This window comes from Petromyzon marinus, chromosome 57 (genome assembly GCF_048934315.1).
Source record: "Petromyzon marinus isolate PM22_M1 ecotype Great Lakes invasive population chromosome 57, UKy_Petmar_22M1.pri1.0, whole genome shotgun sequence".
Classification (NCBI taxonomy): Eukaryota; Metazoa; Chordata; class Hyperoartia; order Petromyzontiformes; family Petromyzontidae; genus Petromyzon; species Petromyzon marinus.
In genome coordinates, this window is record NC_133723.1 from 8,039,268 (window position 1) to 8,066,750 (window position 27,483).

The 27,483-nt window shown below is 49.7% G+C and overlaps 1 protein-coding gene and 1 non-coding gene across 6 annotated transcripts in view; both read left to right on the top strand.

Moving 5' to 3' along the window:
- Positions 1–27,483, top strand: part of LOC116954934 (gamma-aminobutyric acid type B receptor subunit 1) — a 343,393-nt gene that overhangs the window by 144,517 nt on the left and 171,393 nt on the right. The window lies entirely within an intron of this gene.
- LOC142905712 (18S ribosomal RNA) lies at positions 24,639–24,907 on the top strand. The gene has a single exon (XR_012929729.1). It is a non-coding gene; the product is annotated as an 18S ribosomal RNA (ribosomal RNA).

Here is a 27,483-nt window from a genome sequence, read left to right on the forward strand (position 1 = left end):
GTTTTACCCGGGCCTGCTCACCATCATGAAGGTCCTTAATAATCGTGAGCAGGGGGTCAGGGAGTCCAAAAGCACGAACAACCCAGAGCCCAGGCCGACTGATGGTATCATAGGCCTTGACCAGGTCACTAAAGCAGAGATGTAGGTCTTGTTGGAATTCCCTACACCTCTGCTGTAGCAGACGGACAGAAAATATGGCATCTGTGCAGGACCGCCCTTTCCTGAAACCACATTAGGGCTCCGCAAACCTCTCCTCAGCGTGCCTGGCAAGGCGATGTCGAATAATCCCTGCCAGGACCTTTCCCGGAACACTGAGGAGTGAGATGCAACTGTAGTTGTTACAGTCTGTGCGGTCCCCCTTCTTGGAGGACCACCAGGGCATCCTTCCAATCCTGTGGAACCCGTCTAGTGGTCCAGACTGTTGTTATGATGTCATATAGGGCAGTCTGTGCACAAACGCCACCCTCCCTCAGAATTTCGCTTGGGAGATCATCTCTGCCCCCTGCCTTTCCTGGTCTCAGACTCCGGATCGCCTTCAGTACTTCCTCAACAGATGGCACCTCAGCCAGCCACTCAAGGGGGTGACTTCTTCCAATATTTGAGGCACCGCAGCCTCAGCAGGGTCATCCCCACTTTTAGCCACGATGTTTTCCTGGCTGAGGGGTTTCCCCTCCCCAAGGACCTCACATAAATGCTCAGCAAATCTGCAAACCTGTTCCTGGGGGTCGGAGATTGGAACACCATTTTTCCCCTAATGATGGTAATAGGTGTGGCACTGCAGGTTACTTTTTTGATGGAGTTAAATAGAGATTTGTGATCGCGGGCCACTGAAGCAGACTCCATCTCCTCAGCAACCCGCGACTACCACCCATCCCTGCAGCGCCTCACGGCTCTCCGAACCTCCGAGCGAAGGCTGCGGTAAGCTTCCTCATTCTCTGACGTGGGATTCTGTAGCCGATGACAGTGGGCCTGTCGCTTTTTCTCAACCATCCTGAACACCTCCTCTGTCAGCCAGGGTCTCTGGGGAGGTCCGGACCGCGTACCCAAAGCAGCCATTGCAGCTGCATGAGTCACAGTCCTAAACCTCGCCCATTTACCCTCGACATCAGGAGGAGTGGGGGACGATGCCAACCCCAGCCGCAAGCGATGATGAAATTCTCGCTTGCAACTTTCATCAGCTAACTGAGACCAGGCCACTTTAGGTTGGAATGGGGTCCTGGGTGTACACCCACCACCGGAGTGGAAGAATGGCAGGCGCATCTTACAGATGACTAGTCGATGGTCAGAGGGCAGATCAGCTCCACGGTAGGTCCTGGTGTCAAGGACATGGGCTCGCATCCGCTGGTCCGTTACTATGTAGTCCAGCAGATGTTCTTGCTTGGACCCGGCATGCATCCATGATGTTGTGTGGATGTGCTAATGCCGGAACAGCGTGTTGGTAATTACAAGCCCATGGGCTGCACAAAAATCTAGCAGCCTCCTACCGTTGTTATTGAGCTGATCTGGCCCATGCACTCCAATCACTCCAGACCAGGTGCCAGCATCATGACCAACTCGGGCATTGAAGTCACCCAACAAGATGACTCTATCCAAAGGGGCCACTTTAGCCAGCACCTGTGACAGGAGGTCATAGAAGGCATCTGACTCATCGGCTTTGCCTGCATCCCTCCGCGGATGTTCGTCTTCGGTGGGGGCATAAGTAACCACGACCACCACTCCTCGCCTCCAGTTGATAGGAAGGACAGCCCAAAGTAGCCTAGGGCTTACAGCTTCCCACACCTCACCGCCACGCTCCCATGCACCCTTCATTCTTTTGTTCAAAAAAAGAGCCACACCCTGTTGTGTGGCAGTCTGCTGCCCCGAGTAGAGGACTGTACACCCCTCATGGTGGCAGGAGCCAGAACCGGTCTACCGGACCTCCTGAATGCCACAGAGATCCAGGCGGTACTGGTCCAGCTCCCGACAGAGGAGTGGCAGCCAATCCTCCGCAGTGAGCGTTCGAACATTCCACGTGGCCACACGAAGCGGCTTTTCGTTGTTTCTGGTGGAGCCTGGAGGGTAGAGATGCAATCTCCTGGCTCCGCCAATTGGGGTCTGGCCAGGAGACGTCATAGACGCATGTCCCCCCTGGGCCTCCGGCACAAGCTTATTAGATATATATTTAAGTCGTGGTTTCGTGGTAATTTTTTGAAGGTGGAGGGGTTGCCAGCCCCTCGCACCCATCCAGAGCCCCCGTTTAGCCACTGTGGTGATCACAGACGCCATGAGCACTGTCCACGACAGAGTTGCCCGTCCGGCACCGCGAGGAGGTAGGGGGTTGTTTTGCTGGACACACACAAACTCACCTACACACACGAACACACACACGCACACACACACGGACACACGCACACACACCAGCCTGGCCAGACACACACACACTCACACACTCACACACGGACACACACGCAACGAACACTAAAAACTGCTACGGCAGCCGCCGCCTCATCCTCCTCCACGCGGTTTATGGCATTTAATCCTCATTGGGTGATATTTGTCTCATGAAGGGTCCGCCCGTAGAACGTGTAATCGTGTTCCGGGAAGAAGAACCCCCTGCTATTTGTTCATTGTGAACAATGTGCGCTATTCCGCCAACGTGCACCACTCATTACATTCGCAGCGAGAGGTCCACTCCGTGGGACAAAGGACGCCGAATGTGGACCTGAGCAAAGCGAGCGGAGACCGGCTGCGTCTCCAGCCTCCGTAACCAATGGCTTTTTTTTACATATATATCATTTTCAACAACAACCTTACCTGGTGAAATAAAAAAAAAGTGTGCGTGAACAGTTTTTGGTTTTTTTAATGGAACCCACGACCTCCTGTATGCCGAGCGAGGTAATTAACATCTCCTAGCCACCGCTGCGATCTGCTCGGCCGGCACTGGTCGTCTGTCTCTAGGCTTGGTCGACACTTGATTTTTTTCACACAGCGTTGGTATACGGTGGTTTTTTTTCAGGAATATTTTGCTGTTGTTTTTTTCATGGATTTTCTGTTTGCACGGTCACATAGTCACTTTAAGATGTTTTTTTCTTGTTCGTGTTTTTGTTTTTTTGTTTGTTGTGGTTGCACCCGATTCAAGAGCCGAACGGCTCACAGGGCTATACCAAAATAAAGAAACTGACACTGAAAACTGAAACTTGATGAAGCCGTCTGGCAATTATTGTAGCCGGGCCCGGACCCAATTTAAAAAAAAAATCCCCCCCCCACCACCACCACCACCACAGGCGCACGGTGTCTTTTGTTCCAACGTTGCCTTTGTGGAATTGGAAGAGAAAGATAGAAAAAGAGACAAAAAACCTCGGGTCACACGAGTCTCCGGAGATTCCCACACACAAGGCAGTGTGTGTCCCCAAACCCCCATCCCCCCCACCCCCCCACCCCCATGCCTTGGCCTTTGCCACCCGCGCTTTTGGTTCGGCTAAATGAGTAATTGCGAACAAGATGGATCGTGGAGCGTATCGCGTGGCCGTGTCGTTCCCCGCGTCGCCTTGAAGGGCACCCATACGCGCCTTATCTGCGCGCCGTGGGTGGGTGTTCAGTCAGGCGGGGGCAAGGGGGTGCGAGTGGCGAGGCTCCGAACGATGCCAGATGATCGCTGGATTCATTGTTCTTTCAAAAATATTTATATATTTCCACGCCCCCCCCCCCCACTCATCATCATCCCTTCCAGTGACGTAGCCTGCCCTAACCCACTTAATTTTCTTAAACGCTAGGGCGATGTTGTTAATCCGCTCCTTCCAATCTTCCGTCTCCTCCAAATGTAATTCCCGCGTTTCTTTGCGCACTTTTCAGCCCTTTTTGGCCCGTGACATACGGCCGGAATCTCTCCTGTAACTGCATCGGCCCGGTCCTCAATCCACTGCTGGATGAAGGCCTACCCGTGCTGTGTCTTAGAATGGAGTGCTCACCACTGTTGTTAAATTGAAATTAAACTTTTTTTATTTTATTTTACCGGCTATAGCCCACTGAGCCATATAGATTGTTTTTCAGAAGCGACCTGGCTATTACAAATAGCTCAACGAAGTGGTTTATCATGTGGAAGTTTATAGCAGCCAAATACTAAATGTGGAGGGGGAAAATCCACTTGACCACGCAGAGAGAGACACGCAAACTCCAAATATACAGCAGCAGGCGTCAGGGTCTGGATCTAACTCACGACTTCCTGCGTACCAGGCGAGGTAGTTAACATCTCATAGCCACCGTGATGATGATGATGATGAGAGAGAGAGACACGCAAACTCCAAATATACAGCAGGCGTCAGGGTCGGGATCGAATCCATGACTTCCTGTGTACCAGGCGAGATAGTTAACATCTCCTAGCCACCGTGATGATGATGATGAGAGAGAGAGACACGCAAACTCCAAATATACAGCAGGCGTCAGGGTCGGGATCGAATCCACGACTTCCTGTGTACCAGGCGAGATAGTTAACATCTCCTAGCCACCGCGGCGCCACTGTTGGGCCATCGGTTCCAACCACGTGTGCCAACGTTGGCCCAACGTTGGCACTCGCAGTGGGACAAGAACAAACGGCAATTGTTCGGGGCGGACGCAAGGGCAGTAGATACAGGTCCTCCGGCTGACCCCCACGTGTATAACCCCACGCATCCCAAAGAATTGGCCAATACGAAATGAAAAATCGCACGCCATCGATTCTGAGATCAATGTATTTTTGCAACCCTGATTCAGAATCGGAATCCGAAAAGCGTATTTCATGCCGGAGGAATCCGATGAGCTATAAAGCTCTTTTTTCACAGATGTCCAGTCGGGGCACGGGGTGAGAGCGTTACAACAACAAACAGTGCAAAAACACGATAGGACTGCAAAGTACAAGAAACGTAATCAAATCACCCGAACACACAAAAAATACAACCAAACTAGCCCGCTGAGATATTAATTTAGAATGTTTTCCACGAGCGACGGGCCACAAATGATAGCTCGACAAAGTGACCCATCATTTGGACATTTATAGCAGCCAAAATCATCTAAACAGCCTAATCGCGTGTTTCTTCAGGGACGTTTTATTTCTTTATTTATTTTGGTTTATCGTCGCGCGAGGTGCAACATCCAAGTCATTGATGGTGGTGATGGTGGTGGTGGCGGCTGTCTCACCACGGGACAGACACACTTCACCGTTTTAATTCCACACGCAGCTCGGAGCTGTGGTTCTACCTTTCATTCCTTGCTTGCCTCCTTCCTTGTTTCTGTCTGAACGCAGCGCCACGCCGCACCCGCTTAATTGACGCGACGCGCCATCTTTCAGAGTCGGTGCATTTTATGTATGCTGCGGGAGTAAATCCGATGAGCGATGAAGCTCTTTCATCTTTGGTTCTGTCGGTAAAGTCACGTAGGTAGAACAAAATAATAGGTCACGACCCTTCGATCGCAACGCAAGCAATCGTCATCAGGTGGGACAACGGCAAGAAAGAATCAAACTCCTGCAGTTTAAATAAAATATGCCGACTCTGAAAGATAGCACATCGCTTCAGTAGTTGCTGAAGCAGTTTCTTCTTCAGCAAATTTTAGTTTTCTTGCTGTGGTTGCCCCACCTGATGACGATTGCTTGTGTTGCGATCGAAACGTCGTGATCAATTATTTTTTCTACCTAGGTGACTTTACCGAGAGAACCAGAGAGTATGGATTCCTGCAGTCACGAAAGCTTCAAATCAAGATATGAAGCTCTTCAATTTTTTTTCCTACAGAACGTTACAACAACAAACAGTACAGAAAACGCGACAGGAGTGCAAAGCATAGGAATGCTTAGCTAAAACAAGATAGAAATACAACGAAACTATTTTATCTTACCGTGTGAAACACGCTTGAGCTATGAGCTTCTCCTCCAGAAGCGGCCTTGGCCACAAATTGCATCACAAACGAGAATTGGCTCTTTGCCACGTGGGCATTTTTGTTTTTTAGCGGCCAAATAATCTAAATGAAATCAGCGTCACCTTCATCGCTTTCTCATCTCTCTCCATTAGCTCGCCGCTTAAAATTATATCCCTTGATGGGGGCAGAGGGGGGGGGGGGTATGCCGGTGAGGAGGATGAGGGGGCACGGCTTTATGATGGTGATTAATACTGGTAGGAACGAAGTTGTAAACTGAGTGTACCAGCCTGCAATAGATTAATGTGTCCGTCCGTCCGTCCGTCCCCTTTCAATACTTTAACGAAGTGAAATCTCGTGCTTTTGGGTGTAAAATCAGCAATAGCCAGCGCAGAGACTCGATATGCCTTATTGCACCCTACATTTGGAAGTCACATTATCTCATTTGCGAACTTCGCTTTTGGGGATGTGGCAAATTCACACACAGCCCACAGCCGAATACAAAATTCCAATGTTCCTACCAGCCCACCCTGCAGGGACCTGTTAAACACATTTATCCTTTCACCGATAGGCTGGGAAGAGGGGTTTGGCGAGTTGATTCACCCGGCCCAGCGACAGTGGCTCATTCAAATCGTGCCACGGGTATAATAAGAAAAGAAAAACAAAATCTATAGATACACACAAATAAAACTAAACTATTTTATATCAACAGGTGAAGCCCACACAGCTCTTAGCTCCTTCTTTAGAAAGCGGCATGGCCGCAAGCGGCTTATCACCATTTAGCCATTGTTTTGTTAGCGGACAAAACGATCTAAATAAAATCAGCGGCATCATCCTCAGCTCTCTGGGTTCTCTTCGTCCATCACCGCCGGTGATGAAGAAACACATTTGTCGATTCAACCGGCGGTGGGAGTGAGCGGTTTTGGTGCGTGGATTGACCAGGCCCAACGAGAGTGAATCACTCTCATCGTGCCCCGGGTGTAAGAAAACGTCGTTGATACCGAGAGCGAGAATATCCGCGTGTTGTTGATCCTTGGGACGGATAACAGGGGGTGGGGTGGAATCATATATCGGTCGTTTATCGATTCTTAAAGCAGCGGCGGAGGGTGCGATTGTTTTTTTTTTCATTAATTTCTCTGACCAACACGGCCAGGTTACATTGGGCGATGGTGTTGTGAATCGATGCTTTTAGATCTGCCGCGCGTGTCGCGGATTTTGTTCTTGTCGTTCTTCCGAAACTCCCGCGGCAGTGTGAGATTTTATATCCTTCGGCCGCATGCTTTAAACAAAAAAATATATACTTTAATATATTTAAATCTTTCAACGAATTTAATTTTCAAAACGCGATTTTGTGGAATGTGATGAGCATCGCTGCAGTGTAATCGTCCCACCCGTGGTAAAATAAAACCGCAAGATTCAATAAAGAAAAAATTGTAAGTTAATTACTTACAAGTAAATTAATACATTGTTATTATTACAAACATTCCCCCCCCCCTTATTTACAAATGTGTACATGTCTGTGCGGGGAGTGGAGGCAAGTGGCTAGCGCAGTGAGCTATGAACCTGACAACCCCGAGTTCAATTCCGGACCATGGTCAACATCCGTGTCGAGCGATCTCCTAAACTATTCCTTGGCTGCCCCTCTCCCTCCTCCACCAGCCCAACGTGGTGAAGTATGGTCAAACGACCCTCGTGACCGACACGGTGTGGGGGGGGGGGGGAGGGGTGCCCTTCATCCAGCAGTGGATCGATAAGGGGCTGGCTGTGTGCGACATTGCAATGTGTATAATGAGTTCACATTGCTAAACTAGCAAGCCACTAAGAGGCATCATCATCATCGGTTCATAACCCGGGGGGTTATGGGTACACTTAGTGGCACTTTGGCGATCGACTCCCACTCGACCCTCGTCATCTGCACGGCGTTTGCTTCCGACTCTCCGAGATACTACGCTAAGTCTGCAGCTGTCCCCTTGGCCGAGCCCTCCACTGGTGGAGCAATATTCTTGGTTCTTTCGGTAAAGTCACGTAGAAGGGAAACAATAAAATAATGAAAAAATATATAAAACAATAAATAATTTTTAAACATCTCGATTTAAAGCTTTCGTGACTGCAAGGATTCATCTTCTTTGGTTCTTTCGGTAAAGTCACGTAGAATGAGAATAAAATAATAAATTAGTAAAATAAAATAACACAATAAAATTCTCACGACGTTTCGGCCGCAACACAAGTGACCTTCTTCAGGTGAAAGGAACAGACCTGTCCTGTGTTATTTTATTTTATTAATTTATTATTTTATTCTCATTCTACGTGACTTTACCGAAAGAACCAAATAAGAATTTTTAAACAATAAAGAATCGTATTGTTTTATATTTTTATTATTTTATTGTTTCCCTTCTACGTGACTTTACCGAAAGAACCAAGAATATGAATACCTGGTGGAGCAATGTTAAAAAATACGTTTAAAAAAAAAACCCCGTGGTTGAATTGCAAACCCCTGAATCGTCACGTATTTGTTTAATCACTGTGCGACGGTGAATCAATGTTGCACATTCCTACCTCTGCGCGATGTTTACTACATCGCCTGGTATGCAGGACGTCGTGGGTTCGATCCCAACATTGGACGTCTGCGGTATTTTTGGAATTTGCGCGTCTCTCTCCCCGTGGTCGCGTGGATTATCTCCGGCTTTTCCCCCCACAGTTTGAATCGACGTGCGTTCTAGAGCATTTTGCTTGCTATAAATATCTACGCGATAGGCCACTTCTTTGAGCCATCATTTGCGGCAAGGGCGATTCTCAAAAAAAAATAACTATATAGATCAGTGGGCCTTACCTGGCAAAATAAAATATATATATAGTTTACGTCTTGATTTGAAGCTTTCGTGACTCCAGGAATCCAAACCCTTTGGTTCTTTCGGTAAAGTCACGTAGGTATAAAATACAATAAATCACGACGTTTCGGGCGCAGCACAAGCGTCGTGATTTATTGTATTTTATACCTACGTGACTTTACCGAAAGAACCAAAGAGTGTGTAGTTTATAGTTAAAACTGTGCCGCCACTTCCGAAGGCCACGGACTGCGGTCGTCTCCATAACAGAGCTGCTGAGCTCACTGGGGCCCTTGCCGGCAGACATAGTGAAGCACCAGGATCTTGGTCTGATCCAGCCCTGCAAGAATACCGTACTGATGCTCGCGTGGCGTAAGGTTACCTGTGGTTACGCTCTGGTTCTTTCGGTAAAGTCACGTAGGTATAAAAGAAAATTAAAAAAAATAAATCACGACGTTTCGATTGCAACACAAGCAATCCATCATCATCATCATCAGGTGGGGAAACCACAGCAGTCACGAAAGCTTCAAATCTAGATGTTACCTGTGGTTGTGGGGCGCTGCGAACCGTGCCAGCCGAATTCCATTCCCACTCACGGCCACCGCCACCACCAGTGACGATTATCTGAACCGGCAGTGGGCCTCCTCTAGGTCGACTCAGCCTCATGCTGGGAGCTTCACGAGGAACCAGTCCAGTTCCTTCGTGCGGAAAACCAGTTTCGGTTCCTGCTGTGAAGCTCGCGGCACGTGGTACGAGAGTGAAAGCGCACCTGAGGTCTGTCCAATGCTGATGAGGTTGGCGAAATTGCGCCGGTCGGGAAGGCCTCGCTTAACGCGTTTGGGCGGTGTTCTCGCTGTCACGCGGATCGCGCGCTCCGTTACAACGCTGAACGTGCCATCTGCTAGCCACCGTGATGATGATGATGATGATGAGAGAGACACACGCAAATTCCAAATATACAGCAGCAGCAGACGTCAGTGTCGGGATCGAACCCACGACCTCCTGTGTACCAGGCGAGGTAGTTAACATGTCATAGCCACCGTGATGATGATGATGATGAAAGAGAGAGACACGCAAACTCCAAATATACAGCAGCAGGCGTCAGGGTCGGTATCGAACCCACGACCTCCTGTATACCAGGCGAGGTAGTTAACATCTCATAGCCACCGTGGCGGTTCTGACGCCAACGTTTCGACGGGACGCGCTTTGGAAAATAAACACCGCAGCGGCTGCAGCGTTTGGCGCAGGAAACGTGGGGGGCGTGGAGGGCGTGGGGGGCGCGGGAGGCGTGGGGGGCACGGGGGGCGCGGGGGGCGCGGGGGGCACGGGGGGCGTGGGGGGCGTGGGGGGCACGGGGGGCGTGGGGGGCGTGGGGAGCACGGAGGGCACGGCGAGAGGGGGGGGGGGCGTCTTGAAAAAGGAGGGGGCTCAAAGAAAATCCCCTGGATCCGATCGTGGCAATAGAAAAGTCCCCCACCCCGGTGTGATGTCGGTGTGATGTCGGTGTGATCTCTGTGTGATGTCTGTGTGATGTTGGTGTGATGTCAGTGTGATGTCGGTGTGATGTCGGTGTGGTGTCGGTGTGATGTCAGTGTGATGTCGGTGTGATGTCTGTGTGATGTCAGTGTGATGTCGGTGTGATGTCAGTGTGATGTCGGTGTGATGTCGGTGTGATGTCAGTGTGGTGTCGGTGTGATGTCAGTGTGATGTCGGTGTGATGTCGGTGTGATGTCTGTGTGATGTCATTGTGGTGTCGGTGTGATGTTGGTGTGATGTCTGTGTGATGTCGGTGGGATGTCGGTGTGATGTCGGTGTGATGTCAGTGTGGTGTCGGTGTGATGTCGGTGTGATGTCTGTGTGATGTCGGTGTGATGTCAGTGTGATGTCGGTGTGATCTGTTTGTGATATCGGTGTGATGTCGGTGTGATGTCGGTGTGGTGTCGGTGTGATGTCAGTGTGATGTCGGTGTGATGTCAGTGTGATGTCGGTGTGATATTGGTGCGATGTCGGTGTGATGTCGGTGTGATGTCGGTGTGATCTCTGTGTGATGTGAGTGTGATGTCGGAGTGATGTCGGTGTGATGTCTGTGTGATGTCAGTGTGGTGTCGGTGTGATGTCGGTGTGATGTCTGTGTGATGTCGGTGTGATGTCGGTGTGATGTCGGTGTGATGTCAGTGTGATGTCGGTGTATCTCTGTGTGATATCGGTGTGATGTCAGTGTGATGTCGGTGTGATGTCGGTGTGGTGTCGGTGTGATGTCAGTGTGATGTCGGTGTGATGTCTGTGTGATGTCAGTGTGATGTCGGTGTGATGTCAGTGTGATGTCGGTGTGATGTCGGTGTGATGTCAGTGTGGTGTCGGTGTGATGTCAGTGTGATGTCGGTGTGATGTCGGTGTGATGTCTGTGTGATGTCATTGTGGTGTCGGTGTGATGTTGGTGTGATGTCTGTGTGATGTCGGTGTGATGTCGGTGTGATGTCGGTGTGATGTCAGTGTGATGTCGGTGTGATGTCTGTGTGATGTCGGTGTGATGTCGGTGTGATGTCTGTGTGATGTCGGTGTGATGTCAGTGTGATGTCTGTGTGATGTCAGTGTGATGTCTGTGTGATGTCGGTGTGATGTCGGTGTGATGCCTGTTTGATGTCGGTGTGATGTCGGTCTGATGTCTGTGTGATGTCGGTGTGATGTCTGTGTGATGTCGGTGTGATGTCTGTGTGATGTCGGTGTGATGTCTGTGTGATGTCAGTGTGGTGTCAGTGTGATATCTGTGTGATGTCTGTGTGATGTCGGTGTGATGTCGGTGTGATGTCGCGCGGGGCTCCCTTAATGTCGCCCTGCTTCCACGACGAGCGGGGAAAGGAAGCCGCCATACATTGAACCTTGCTGCGCCCAAAACAGTGTTCACGGATAAACAAAGAGGGCACGTCCACGGTTCCTTGGACTTGGAATGTAATTATGCACGTGTGCATTTATTCAGAAATCTAAATTTTTACGTGGGATCTATAAAAAAATATATCATCATTCTAGTTGTTTTGTTTTGTAATGAATTTGGCTCAATTCCAGCATTGAGAGTTAAATACATTTACGAACTTTCAGAGATACGAACAAACCTGTCCATATGTCAAGTTGCCTGTTCGGAGGTTAACCGCCGCGCAAAAGATGGCGGTGGTGGCATCTGCATCTGCAGAACGTGAAGGACCAGCGGCATCTACATCTGCAGAACGTGAAGAACCAGTGACATCTACATCTGCAGAACGTGAAGAACCAGTGGCATCTACATCTGCAGAACATGAAGAACCAGTGGCATCTCCATATGCCGAACATGAAGAACCAGCGGCATCTACATCTGCCGAACGTGAAGAACCAGTGGCATCTACATCTGCAGAACGTGAAGAACCAGTGGCATCTACATCTGCAGAACATGAAGAACCAGTGGCATCTCCATATGCAGAACATGAAGAACCAGCGGCATCTACATCTGCCGAACGTGAAGAACCAGTGGCATCTACATCTGCAGAACATGAAGAACCAGTGGCATCTACATCTGCAGAACACGAAGAACCAGTGGCATCTACATCTGCAGAACATGAAGAACCAGTGGCATCTGCAGAACGTGACGAACCAGTGGCATCTACATCTGCAGAACGTGAAGAACCAGTGGCATCTGCATCTATAGAACGTGAAGAACCAGTGGCATCTACATCTGGATAACATGAAGGACCGGTGGCATCTACATCTACAGGAGATTATACAACTTTTAAAGCCATTCTCCGTGTTTAGTGTACACTCCGTACAACATGCTTGGAATCGACAGGAGTAAATTTGGACTTACGAACAAATTGACTCACGAACAGACCTTTGGAACTTATCTCGTTCGCAAGTAGAGGAGTGCCTGTATATAAGATCGACTGCTTTCGTCACGAGCAATCCGGGTATCATTGCCACAAAACATCACTTAGATTTGTTTTTTTTTTATTTTCTTTAAAAACAGCTCAGTGTTATTGACGAATGTGCCGCGTCGTTTGTTAAACGGAGAGCGGGTTGGGAAAGCAGCGACGCCTGCGTTATAGACCTCACAGTGTAGCTCTGCGATATCCACTTCCGCGAGCACGTTTCTCTGACATTAAAGGGTTGCGATGCTCCGAGAGAAATCCGCGAGGGCACGTTGTCCCTTTGGACACAAATCGCGCAATTCGGGTTAACATTCGTGGGGAGCTTATGCATTTTTCTAGTTTTATCGTGAAAAAAATCATACACTTAAAAATAACTAAACGTTTGTCTCTGGCAACGGAAGCATTAACGACAACAACAAAAATTACGGTAATTTTTCTATTTGTTACAAGAAATTAAACGCGGGCACTCTCCTAAAGTAATTTTGATGCGTTTGAAACGATTTTCTTCAACCCCCCCCTACCCCACTTCCAATTTTGGTATTGGTGTCATCATGAAGTGGGGGCCAGCACTCCCCGCGTCTGTCAGAATATATTAATCATCATCATCATCCTTGCATTTGTATGCCACTCGTTTAGATGCCTCGGCAACTCAATAGCCCTTTTGCATCGCATCTCATCTCGAACATACACAGGGGAAACCCCCAGTGGCAGCTGTCCCTGTGCAGCACAATGTGACACGGCACTTGGTCTGCAAGCGGGTATTAGTCTGCACAGTAGGGGGCCAGTGATTCTAATGTGGGCTGGGCTAGGGCACCCCCCCCCCCCCCCCCCCAATGGCATCTATCTCTGCAGCATAAGGTGACGCAGCACCAGCTTGCAAGCAGGCATTCGTCTACCAGAACGGGGAAATTATTGCTACGTGTGATCCCAATTGAGTTATTTTAATTAGTAATTTGAATCACTCAATTGGCTTCACGGTGGCGAGATGTTACCTACCTCATGTGATATGCACGAGGTCGTGGGGTTCGATCGCAACCCTGCCACCTGTATATTTGGAATTTTCATGTTTTCCCCGTGGTCACGTGGATTTTTCTCCGGGTCATCCTGCTTTTCCCACCACATTTAGAATCAACGTGCGTTTAGAGTGTTTGGCTGCTATAAATATCTACGTGATTATAAGTCACTTCGTTGAGCTATCATTTGTGGCCAGGTTGCTTCTGGGAAAAAAAGAGCTACATTGCTCAGTGGGCCTTAACTTATTTTGTTCAAAATAAGTTTAGTTTCGTTTTAATTGCTCACTGGAGTAATAATTCCCAAGCCTTCTCTCAAAATCCTTCAGGTGTCCTATTAATTCTTGTTCACACATTACGGGGGGGGGGGGTGGATGGGAGGGGGGAGGCAGAGAGGGTAAGCGGGGGGGGGGGGGGTCACACGATTTTATATTCTGCTATTAGAATGCCACACATGAGTGTCGAATCAATATTTTGAATTGTCAACGCTGAAATATCGCCGAGGAGCAAACGCAATTGTGATGGGGGCAGGGGTGGAAGGGCGGTTCTTTGGCCTCAACTCGGTCAATGGGTGACCCTTGTGGAGACTGCAACTGACCACATCTAAGGACCCCGTTTAATCACAGGCCTCTGCGTGGAGATTGGAAACTAGGGTCACAACAGTGCCAGCTAAGAACTCTGACCTCTGAGGCACCCTGCTTCAACAGCAAGACCTTGCACATGCAACAAAGCCTGTCCCGGTTGTAATGATTTTATCGTAGAATAAAATAAGTGTTTCTTTTTTTTTTTCACCCAATGTCAATCCAATCGTGCTATCGGTGTCTTGTCATGAGACGAAGGTATTGATTCGGATCTCTCGCAAAGCGGAGCGCAACCCTTCATGTAAGAGAGTGGCCCGCAGAAGCGAATATCACAGAGCTATCTTTGATAATGCTTCAAGTAACATCACACATTAAAGTAATGTTCATCGAACGACAATTAAGCTGATTCTCAAAGTTCCAAAACAAAATATGACGGAGTTTTTGTTGTTGTTGTTGGTGCAGTCATTGAGAACCCGGTTGAATCACAGATGGCCGAAACCTGGATTCGAACTCAGGATTTCAGTGTTACTGGCTCAAGCGCTCTGTGACCCCCATTTGGACGCATGTTTTTGGGGGGCAACAGCTGGGACTAGAATAAACCTGGGCCAGAACATTTGACTCCGTGCAAGGTTCAAATCCGATGAAGAATTATAAGATTTTTCTTCCGTGTGTATAACTTGGTCAAGTTTCTCCAACCCCCTCGAAGACGCGTTGCACCGCGTAACGCCAAAATGAAAACCCCCGCAGAGCGCACAATGAAGAGAAAAGACCACGCCATATCTGCTGCCCATTTTGTAAAAAATATATATATCGGATATTTTAATTTGCTCAGCGTTCACCGCAAAAAAGAATTGGCACCACTTCTGCTTTCGTGTGGCATTTATTGGGGGGATTGCAACAGGTTACAAATCTGTGTCGGGATTTGATATACATTCGACTGCTTCAGGAGTAGTCGTGTGAATTTGTTTTAGGCCGCCGATGAATGATCCGATGGGGCGGTCGTTCACGACCGCACCACCACAGTCACAAAATGGACTCTCGTTAATTTTCCATTCACACGGAGAATGTGTCCACTTCTCCCACGGAGTGCCTGGATCCGATTCAAGGAGGACCAAGATCTTCCTCAGTAGGTCAAATCCAGGGTTGGACGATTATGGGGTCGCTGATGATGGCACCACTGAAGGGATGCTTACCTGCATCTGCTCTAGCCCACGGACTCCACGAATCTGGTACAATGTCGGCAAACCTTCTCAAAGTGAGCGCAGGCCATATATAGATGTCACCTGAAGGCAGTAATGCTTTTGGTGGTTTCCAATTACTTGAATGGGGCATCGCCCCACTGGGCGTGCCCAAGAATGCCCCAACTGGGCGTGCCTGGGCATGTCTCTGGGCGTGCCCGGGCATGCCCCACTCCCAGAGGCATGCCCCACTAGGCGTGCCCGGGCATGCCAAAACTAGGCGTGCCCAGGCAAGTCACTCCCAGAGGCATGCCTCTAGTTAGTGAGCGCAGGCAATATAGATGTCACCCGAAGGCGGTGTTGCTTTTGGTGGTTTCCAATTTCTTGAATGCGGCCAAAAGTGGCGAATTACACGAAGGAATGAGCGGAGGGCGGGGGGGGGCTTTGAGCTCATTTTTACTCGCCGTATAAATAGATGGCGTATGGCTAAAGATGTCCCCTACCTTCGTTGGTTTTACGCTCTGCAGCGCGAATTGGTGGCTTGTGCAGTGGTTGGGTTAAAATATGGAAATGAGAACACAACTACAAGCATACAGTAACATCTTCACCACCTGCCAACACAAAGTTATTTATGTGCGCATGTTTCTAAGAGCTTGAGAGGGACTGCGGGATCCTGCGGAATTTCTACTCCCGGCTTTCTCTCACCCCACTTTTATTCAAATTGCACTTCCAACATAGGAGGGTGCGTGTCTCTCTCCCCCTCCGTGGTCGCTTAACATTTTCCTCCGGGTCCTCCGGTTTTTCCTGCCACATTTTTGGAAATCAAAATCACACGTTCAAGAGTATTTTGGCCGCTATGAATTTCCACATGATGATGATGATGATGATAGGCCACTTCGTTGAGCTATAATTTGTGATATCCCAGGTCGTTTCTGAAAGAGAGCTATGTAGCTCAGAGGGCCTTAACTGGTAAAATAACATTTAAAAAAATAGTTGAATAGTTTATATAACAGTGGCACCGCTAGGCCCGTGATGAGACCTCGGCGCTTGCCTAGCAGCCCTGCCTGGGAGGGGCGCGGCTGACCGCCCCCCCCCCCCCACCTTTGATCAATGTGGCCGGTCGTCTATAGGCTAAGACACCAAATAAGTAAGACAAGTTTATACTCAATTTAAACATAGTGGGTCATGTTTACAAGTGTTTTCATGACTCGCACCCTCCGGTCGGTGTTACAGCGAGGCCTTGGGGCGACCGTGGTATTTGTTAACGAATTGGAGCATTAAAACATCGTCCAAAGAGAGATCATGGGTTCCAGTATTTTTTTGTGTCGATGAAAATGAGATACGACAATAACTCTCGGTTTGATCTCGTTGTTATTGTCATGTTTTTGAAATGATAATGATGGTCTCAACACATACACCAGTTACTAATAACTGCACACACACACACGCACAGACAAAACACATTGTTCCAATTAGCATTTTCGCTTTATTTGAACCGGACCCAGCTGGTTCGCTTGCGTTTTCAATTAATTCAAGTAGACCCAGCTGCTTGTTACTTGAACATAATCATTCGGATTGAATACAGAGAGAGAGAGAGAAAAACACCTTAGCAGTTTGCAAGATGCCTCTGCGGATATTTGGTAGGAGAATCTTCATCAGAACAGGGAGCCCAGGGGATTGGGATCCGTTTCAGAGCTCTGGTTGTGATGGGCATTGCGTTTATTTAATTGTGCATCATCTAGCAGTCGTGTGTACGAGCTCCCGGGCCAGGCTGGAGCGCTGTGACTCTGCCACCGAATAGATCAGCGACTGCCACCAAGCAGATCGGTGACTGCCACCAAGCAGATCGGTGACTGCCACCAAGCAGATCGGTGACTGCCACCAAGCGGATCAATGAGAGAGCACCCCAGGTAGTTCCATCCCAGGCGGTGATAGCTACGCACGTCTCTAATCCAGCCATGTGGAGGCTGGGGGCCAGCGGATCAAAGCACACACGTTGCAGAATTCCTTTCCCGTGGCTGTCGAAGGGGTGCCATGTGCCCTGGCTCACCAGTAGAAGGTGGTGCAGCAGAGTGTGTGTCTGTATGTATGTAGAACCTTCTTTGGTTCTTTCGGTAAGGTCACGTAGAATGAGAATAAAATAATAAAATGACACAATAAAATTCTCACGACGTTTCGGCCACAACGCAAGCGGCCGTCTTCAGGTCACCCCAACAGGTCTGTACCTTTCACCTGAAGACGGCCGCTTGCGTTGTGGCCGAAACGTCGTGAGAATTTTATTGTGTTATTTTATTATTTTATTCTCATTCTACGTGACCTTACCGAAAGAACCAAAGAAGATTAATCCTTGCAGTCACGAAAGCTTTAAATCGAAATTTACGTAGAATCTCTTTCGCACTGGATGCAGCCAACCGTACTAATCAGCAGCGCGGGGGAAGGACCACAAACTAAACGCGCAAAAAAAAGTTACAAATTAATTACTTTTCAATCTATATTTAAAAGTGCACAACTCCCAGTGGCTTCCTAATGTCGGAAGGAAGAGCGTCTGAAAGCGCCGCGCGATGCGGCGACCGCCTTTGTTCGACGGCGAGCCAAAAGCATGGGCAAATATCACGTGTTCCATCTGCACGGGATAGTGTGTTGCCCGCCCGTCCGCCCTCGCACACGCGGGTATTCTCTGGGCCATTGGGCTTCCTCCCACGCCTATAAACGCCCCTCAATTGTCTGAACACATTTTCATATACAGAGGACCGCAGAGCTTGCTACTCGTCTGTGGTTCCTCCTCACGGCGCCGACTTTGAGTCATCCTCTCTCTCTCTTTCTCTGAGTCGTCCTCTCTGTCTCTCTGTGTCTCACAGGGAGCGGGCCAACACAGTGCGATGCCATGCTACAAGTCGAAATGTATTCTAATTATTATTCGGAATGTGTGAAAAAGAAACACAATTAGCATGGCGATGATGTTTATTCACAAACGTGACTTCACATGCTTTCCCCTAATTATGGTTTTCACGCAGAAAGCTGAAAGAAACTAAATAATTTTAAAAATAACAACCAGAAAGCCATGTGCTACTCTTCACATTTACAAATTATGTAACGATTTTTTTTCGTACAACTATAAAACAAGCAGTTAGTGTTGTTGTCGAGCTTTCATCCGTGGTAGCCTTGATGTGTCACTATTCCTGCGGGCATGTGAATGCAATTTTCAACATTGTACAGTGAACTAGAGTTTGCACTACCCAATTACTTCTTAAGTCATTGATCTGCTCTACGGATTATCGGTTCGATTACTCTGCTAATCGGTTTAACACGACGACAGTTGGGGAGGGGGGGGGGGGAGTGGCGGATTAAAGTATCACCTCTGTTTCCCACGTGGACGGGAGATGATGGGCCAGACCTTTGAGACGTCATCACCATCTTTAGCCGCGTCACTCTGGGCGTGGCTTTGACGTGGGGGAAGGGGGTGGGGGGGTCCCGCCTTCGGGAGGAAGGATCGTTCACAAAAATAGTGCATTTGTATTTTTTTGGGTCGGATAGTCGAATTCTACCAACTAATAAGCGCCCCCCGGCTTTTTCACAAAAGACGGCATCTTCATCTTATTCACAACGCAGACCCCTATCGGTTCACCTCTGTACCAGCCTTTGCCCTAATGGACAGGCTTCAATTGGCTCCACCATTTCCAAAGGTGGCCCAGCCAAAAGCGTATAAAAGGTGAGCCGTGTGGCCCTGCTTTGGCCCAGGTGAGGCTGCTGATGGGAATCTGGGCTCAAGCCCATCTTGGCACGGTTTTTTTTATTACAGGAGCCAGTCCAGTTTTCCGTGATCATGCTCCACTGAATTTAACCCACACCAATTATAAAAAATATAGTATCCTCCACTGTCAAAGTAAATGTTCAATTAGGTTTTTGTTGTTGCATTAGACCGATGTGTTCGTCCGTCTTTCCCTGTCTATCTCGGGGTGGCGGGGGGGGAAGAATATCTCTCGTAGATACGGTGAAGATGATCCAGTGCAAACCAAACTTTAGCATAAAGAACTCAACGCGTTCGTCAATAAAGCTTTGTGGCCTTAAGAGAAAACATATTATAATCGACGATGTTTTGGACAATGACCATTCTTATTCTTTTGGTCTTTCAGTAAAGTCACGTAGATAGGTTCAAAGAAAAAAAGAACTATCTACGTGACTTTACCGAAAGTCCCAAAGAGTATGAATTCCTGCAGTCACGAAAGCTTTAAGTCAAGAAATTACCATTCTTCATCGCGCATAAATGGCCCCTTCTGAGTCTCGGCATTCATTTTCAGGAGGGTCCTGGCAACACTTTCTCAGTCAGGAGAGAATGTTGCTATGCGTATATCCAAATTGCTTACAGTGATTTGCAAGTAATTTGGGGGTGAGTTCAACATCTAGTAGGGCTTTCGCGACCAATATCATCCATAATAGAGTTGTTTTTGGGTTAGATCGCGTAAATATGAATGTGTCGTGAAACCCGCCACCACCCGACGCAGCCAATTAGTAAGGTTTTGTTCCGTAAACAAAACGTTGCTCGTATAGCACACCAGTGTGCTGGAGAGTGAACCCACAACATTTACAATTCTAGTACGACGTTTCGCCAGTAATTACAAGCAGCCTCATCAGGCGACACCCAGAGTTGTGGAGAAATCCCCCTGTTCCGGTCTTAAATACTGCATTCTGTTTGTTCACCTGTGGGAGGTAATCGCAGAACCCGTGGTGAACCCATGCAGAACAGGACGAGGGCCAGGGGGTGGGGGGCGAGGCCGTACAAACACTGAACAGGAAAGAGCCAGAGTTGGGGAATCGAACCCAGGCTCGTTTTTGCCACGAGCCACAGGTGCTCCTGGTTAGCCCGCAGATGTCCACGAATCCACGCCTTCCTCTTAATCCGCCCCCGTCGTCCTCACAATTCCGCCTTCCTCACTCTTCAGTTTTTTTGTTCCACTTTTATTTTGAATTAATGACCGTGCAAAACGTAAAATGCAAATTATATATTTTTTTTTTTAAAAAAAAATCTGAACAAAAAAAAAACCGCCGCCCCCAAATCTTGTAACCTTTATCAATTACGCCGGAAACTTTGATGGTGGGAAAGAAAAAAAAAGAACCTGTCGCGTCTCTGGCAGCCGCTGGACACGACGATCCTCCGTTCCTCGCTCGCTCACGCGGCGCTCTGATGGATGACTGCGACTTCGCGCGGCGTTGGCGAGCGGAATGCCGCTCGCCAACGCCGCTTCTGCCCGTAATGAATCGCTCGCGCCGGAGACAGATTTACTCTTCGACTCAGCCAGCCCCCGACACGGGAGAGACACATTTAATGTTTTTTTTTTTTTGCGCCAAGATATCCTCGTCAAACGTGGCCTCGGTGTTCTAATTTGCTTCGCGCGCCCTCCCCACCGCCCCACTCGCCCCCCCACCCTCCCCCACCCTCCACCCTCTACCCACGCTACACGCTTCTTTCACCGGGCGCTGCTGTAATTGCTGCGGGCCCGAGAGCAAAATGCGTTCCACTTGCCGAGGGGCCCAAAGAAGCCACCGCCGCTACGCGCCCGCGGAGCCGAAGTGAAATGTGAAATTAGCAAAATGGGAACTAAATAATGAACGTAATTATCACGATGATGATGTGCGATGGCGATGACGATAGAAGTGATATTAAAATAATAATTACTAGAATGGATGGTGATACTCTGAATCTGGCTACGATCAAGCCCGAGTTTTATCTTCGAATTGGAATTCGTATTCATGCTGGAGGAATCTGATGAGCTACAAAGCTCTTTTTCGCAGATGTCCAGTACCTTCACGGGCACGGCTTCCATCGCTGGCGAGCGATATCTGAACGGTTCCCAGACACTTCCCCCTACCTCCCCTCCCCCACCGACCACTTCATCAACCCGCAGTGAGCAGCGTGGTGAAGTATGGTCAAGCGACCCCCCGTAACCAGCACAGGTGCGTTAACGGACTCCTTCATCCGGTAACGGCTCGACAAGGGGCATAAAGATAACATTAATTATGAACGGCAATTATTTACCCAGAAAGCCCAAATTGAGTCTCGAGACATTTATTTACATGCTACATTGCTACATTTGCCGACGTTTGGCCAATTCCATAAATGAGCCATTTGATTTGTGGAAGGAAACCAGATTAATTCAGCACTGCCAATTCCTGGCTGACCACACCCACCACGCCCTACAGCACCTGGCAAGGCTATCACCCATCCAATTACTAACCAAATCCTGCTTGGCTTCCAAGATGTTGATGAGAGATGGTGGGGGGGGGGGTAGATTCGAGGCCCCCATTTTTTTTTTAAACGGCGTAGGAGGAGGCCTCAGTGGCTCGGAGGGCAAAGCACTGAGCTTGCGTTGCCATAGGTTCCATTGTAACAAAGCCACGTTCCAGCCACCTGTGATTAACACTCCATTCTCAAGTGTCGTGAGTTAATGGTCGCAAGCCTGGCTGCCCCCCCCCCCACCCGCCATGCCTGCGGAAAAAAATATCATCGCTTCAAATTTGATTCTGCACGTACTTTGGTATAATTCTGGCTGTCAGAATGAAAAATTATAAGTTTGAGCGCTAATTTCCATCTCCGAGAGTTATCAATATTGGCGCTCCTGTCGCGCGATTAACATAATTACTCTCGCGTGGGAGGGGCGGCTGGGGCAAAGTTGCCGGTTTGCCGGGTGGAGGAACTCGGATGTAGCTCTGCCGTATCCGCTTCTGCGTGTGGAGGAACTCGGATGTAGCTCTGCCGTATCCGCTTCTGCGTGTGGGGACGCGCTCTTCACGCCACCGGAGGGCGGCAAACAGCCTCCGTGAGAGATCCCAACGGACGCTGACTCGAGCGAAGATTCGATGACGATCGCACGATCATGAGAACATGGGGGGGGGGGGGGCGGTGGGGAGGTGACGGTGGTGGGGGGGGGGGGGCGGTGGGGAGGTGACGGTGGTGTGGGGAGGGGGGAATGAATTAAAAAAAAAATCCGGGCGTAGTTTTAGTGGGGACGAGTGCGACGCATTCAATTTCCTGCCGTAAAAGGTTAAATCTGGTCCGCGGCCTGCCCCGTTTGAACTGATTTAACTGCTTCAATTATCCGCGTAATGGCCATCTACAGAGCCGACCGGGTAAATGCCTCCCCCAGGAAGATCCATCACGGAATTACCGCGCCGCCCGCAGCTATCAAACAACCGCTGGCGGGCGGGCGGGCGGGCGAGCGTGCAGATGGCCGGGCGCTTTTGCCTCCAAGATTTACATTCCTCCGCGCGGCACTCCTCACTTGGTGCGCATCGGCTCCGCGTCCTTTACCAAACCTCGAGCGGAGAGAGGCGATGTTCACGTCTCGGTTCCACGGGGAGGGGTCCGGAGCATGTCCTGCACAACGTCCGCAATTGCTGGGATTGCCGCGAGGCTGTGGCCAAAATCGCCCTGGTGGCAGAGTTGGCGGTGGTGGTGGCGATGGTGGCGGTGGTGGTGATGGAGATGGCGTTGGTGGTGGTGGTAGTGGTGGCGGAGGTGGCGGTGGTGGCGGTGGTGGTGGCGGCGGTGGTGGTGGCGGAGGTGGTGGTGGCGGTGGTGGCGGTGGTGGCGGTGGTCCGAGCACACGATCACGGACGCTTGGCCGACGAACAGAATCCGTCGCCACATTAACGTGGGCAACGTTTAACGCCTGAGTGAGACGAAACGCGCGCGGGCGCGTGCGCGCGTGTGTGTATATATATGAGGAGCGGTGGTGCAGCGGTTAGCGCTACGCTGCGCCACGAGACCCGGCGACCCCGAGATCGATTCCCGCTCACGGCCACCAACACCCAGTAAACGATCGTCTGAACCGGGTGCCGGGCCTCCCCCTGGGTCGACTCACGCGGTGTGCAAACAAAGACAACTGGGAAGACAAAAGCGGTCCTGCCGGGGCGCCGGCCACCCACGCCCTCGTGTGCCGTGTCCGGCCTTCCATTCGGTGCTGCTCGCTAACAAACACTCGGCGCTCACGCTATTTTAAGGCTCAGCGGAGGACCTCTGTGTTTCGTCTTCGTGGACTCCACCTCGGGCATCAAAACGGCTGTCTGCACGCGTAACAAATATATATATATCCTTTGTGACTTCAAGAAAGAAAAAAATCGTGTTTTGTAATTAGAACGGTGTAATTTAGGTCAAGGTCACCTCGGAGAGCGCTTTTTTTTTGCATTTCGTCTTGGTTTTATTTTTTTTTGCATGGCACGCAGACGCGGGGCCGATCCGCGTCTGCGTGCGAGCGAACAGCGGCGGCCCTTAAGGCGTTGTTGCTCTTCACGCGGGGAGATCCACGCTCTCTGCTCGCCCTCGTTGCCCCATCCGCCTATTGGCTTCCCACGCCAATATCAGAGAGCGGCGCCTGACTGTTCCCCCACCCCCTTCTACCTGTGCCCAATCCCGTGTGGGATACGGAGGAGCACTGCACCATAGACTCAACGCTGCACCATAGACTCAACACTGCACCATAGGCTCAACACTGCACCATAGACTTAACACTGCACCATAGACTCAACACAGCCTATAGACTCAACACTGCACTATAGACTCAACAAAGCACCATGGACTCAACACTGCACCATAGACTCAACACTGCACCATAGACTCAACACTACCCATAGACTAACACTGCCTACAGACTCAACACTGCACCATAGATTCAACACTGCCCATAGACTCAATACTATCCATAGACTAACACTGCCCATAGACTCAACACTATCCATAGACTAACACTGCCCATAGACTAACACTGCCTACAGATTCAACACTGCACCATAGAATCACCTCTGCACAGTCGACTCAACACTGCCCCTGTACGTGAACGAGTTCCCCCCCCCACCCCCCCCCCCCCACTTTAACCTCCTTCCGCTCCTCTCAGCTCTTTGTCGGGAAAGTCCTACAATGGAGAGATCTTTGCCAATATTGCCTTCAAGTGTTCGGAGTGTCCGAAAGAAAACCGGACACGACGCTTGGCGCTGCCACATTCCTCGTGGCACCTCGCAAGCCCCACGCCTCGCACGCACCTGGCTGGGCCCGGTGGTCACTCATCCAACGACTCGACCAGGCTCCAAGGCTGCTTAGCCTCGGGGAATTTACGACGATCGCGTTTTGGGCGACTGGGTCGCGTGCGGCGTCAATTGCACCATGCGAATTTGGTTGGGTGAAACTCACCATGAGAAAGGTATACTTGTTTCGATAGAGGCATTGGAACAATCTCCCCTTCTTTCTACGGCACAGAGAAGTATCCGGAACTGGATTGGCGGAAGGGCTGCCTCTTGTTCGATGCCACAGCCGGGTGTGAAGTAAACAATCGTGAACTTTCGGTGCCGTGATTTTGTGTTTGTTTATAGAAACTTCAGTTTCCCTCTCCTCTCTCTCTCTCGCTCTCTCTCTCTCTGTTGGCAGGCTCCGTGTCTACTATGGTGACCACGTGTAACGGGGGAATCAGGGTTCGATTCCGTAGGAGGAGCCTGAGAAACGGCTACCACATCCAAGGAAGGCAGCAGCCGCGCAAATTACCCACTCCCGACTCGGGGAGGTAGTGACGACAAATAACAATTGAGGACTCTTTCGAGGCCCTGTGATTGGAATGAGTACACGTCTCTCTCTCTCTTCTCTCGTTAAACTCATCTGCGCCCGACGGTGGTAACGCGGCTAAATCGGTGCCCCCCCCTCGCCCCCCCCCCCAAAAAAAAAGCGCCAGAGAGAAGGCCGCTGAGAATTTGGGCACGCGGAATTTTCCGTCGGCTCGTTGGAAGTGCGGTGAAATACGGCGCTACATTTACGTAGCTAACCCCCACCCCCCACCGCCTCCTTCTCCTTCGCCCCCTCGCCACCACCCTCCCCCGCCACCACCCAAAATTTGTATCGCTTCTTCTGTCTGTGCGCGCGCGACGCCCGGGTGGCTTGACTTGGGTGGCCCCGCACACTAAATCAGTCACCGGCAATGATTTAGTGACATCGCCATCCATCCGTCCAGCTGCAGGTTTAATGGGCTGTTCATATGACGGGCCCCACGTGTTGCCCAGAGGCCATTTCCCGCTGTTTACGGTGTCGAACGGCCTAGCAATTCCTTTTTTTTTTCTTTCTGTTTCCCCAAATCGGGCACTTATTTCGCGAGCGATGAACGCTCCAAACACAAAGGGGGTTGGGTGGTGGGGTGGTGGTGGTGGTGGTGGAAGCAATCGACATTCTCTGTCGATACAAAAATAAGATTTGTATCTCGTTGTGCCGCTGCGCTTATGAGCTCAGCGGGTCGAGGTTCGATTCCTAGGCCGGGGTTCGCTTTGACCGTCGGTGGCGAGCGGTCGACCCGAAGCTCGCTAACCGGGGCCGTGAAGTTTGGTCGAACGAATCTTCCGCTGACGGGCACCGCGTCGGGGAGGCCTTAATACAGCAGTGGATTGATGAGGGGCTGTGCATTATTTTGAATATTAATCTTTTTCAGACAATATATTTCATGGAGGGCGGTGGTGCAGTCATGGGTGAGCCGTGGTCCGAGCCTCTGAATTGGATTCCAGGTCACGGCGAACACTATCAGTGGCGAGTGATATCCGAATCGGTTCTGAGCCGACCCCGCTCCATCGCTGACCAGCGTGGTGAAGTATGGTCGAAACAACCCTCGTGCGTGCACATCATGGCCAAGCCTCGATCCTGCAGTGGATTGACAAAGAGCTGTGAACAATAATAATTAGTTTAATGGAAACTTGACTATTATTATTTCAGTCCAGGAATTCAATTCAGACTACATTTCTTCGCAGATTTTTTTTCCAGACATTTTTCATTATTTTAATTCCTTTGAATGTGGAGGGCATGCTAAGTGCGTTGTGTATTCATGGGGGAATTTTTTAAAATGTTTTTGTAGTCTAATTCATGAATGGGTAATATGTTGAGGCGGCTGCGTGGCCCAGAAGGATAAATATTGGTAGGCGCCACGGTTGCTATGAGATGTTAACTACCTCGCCTGGTACGCAGGAGGTCGTGGGTTCGATCCCAACCCTGACGCCTGCTGCTGCTGTATATTTGGAGTTTGCGTGTCTCTCTCTCTCTCATCATTATCACGGTGGCTAGGAGATGTTAACTACATCGCCTGGTACGCAGGAGGTCGTGGGTTCGATTTCGACCCTGACGCCTGCTGCTGTATATTTGGAGTTTGCGTGTCTCTCTTTCATCATCATCATCATCATCACGGTGGCTAGGAGATGTTAACTACCTCGCCTGGTACGCAGGAGGTCGTGGGTTCGATTCCGACCCTGACGCCTGCTGCTGAATATTTGGAGTTTGCGTGTCTCTCTTTCTCTCTCTCCCCGTGGTCGCGTGGATTTTTCTACTGGTCCTCTCCGGGTTTTCCATCAAATATAGTCGACGTCACGCGTTTAGAGTTATTTGGCTGCTGCTGTAAATTTCCACGTGATTTGTGGCCAGGTCGCTTCTGAAAAAGAACTACGTAGCTCAGTTGGCCTTACCTGATAAAATAAAATAAAAAAAATAGTTGAGTTCATCCGCTGTACGAAATCATCACCATCAAGTGTTTAACACGTAGGCTTTCGCGACCAATATCATCAAGTGTGTCGAGCACGCTGCCTTACCCCGCCGCACTAACAACTCATTATCAGAGCAATGGACCAGCCCCAAAGACGTGGATATTAAACCTAGAACTTCCAAGTAAGATCAAAACAAGTTCTCTATAACGTGTATAAGTCCATTAACGGTAATTATACGATTTAAAGCTTTCGTGACTGCAGTAATTCATATTCTTAGCTCTTTCGGTAAAGTCACGTTGAAGGGAAACAATAAAATATATTGTTTTATATATTTTATTATTTTATTGTTTCCCTTCAACGTGACTTTACCGAAAGAGCTAAGAATATGAAATAGTAATTATACGGTCACCTACAGCTCTATGGCAATCTACTGCTGGACGAGAGATCCTCACCGTGCTGTGTCGGTAGTTGTGGGGTTGTTTGACCGTACTTCACCTCGCTCGTCAGTGTGTGTTGGTGAACAGAGGGAGTGCCCAGGGTCCATCACTCGCCGCTGATGTAAGCCGTGGCCGGGTATCGAGTCCCAGGTTTGCAGTTGAACGTTACCCTCGGTAGCTCTAACCACCGCGCCGCCACTTCTC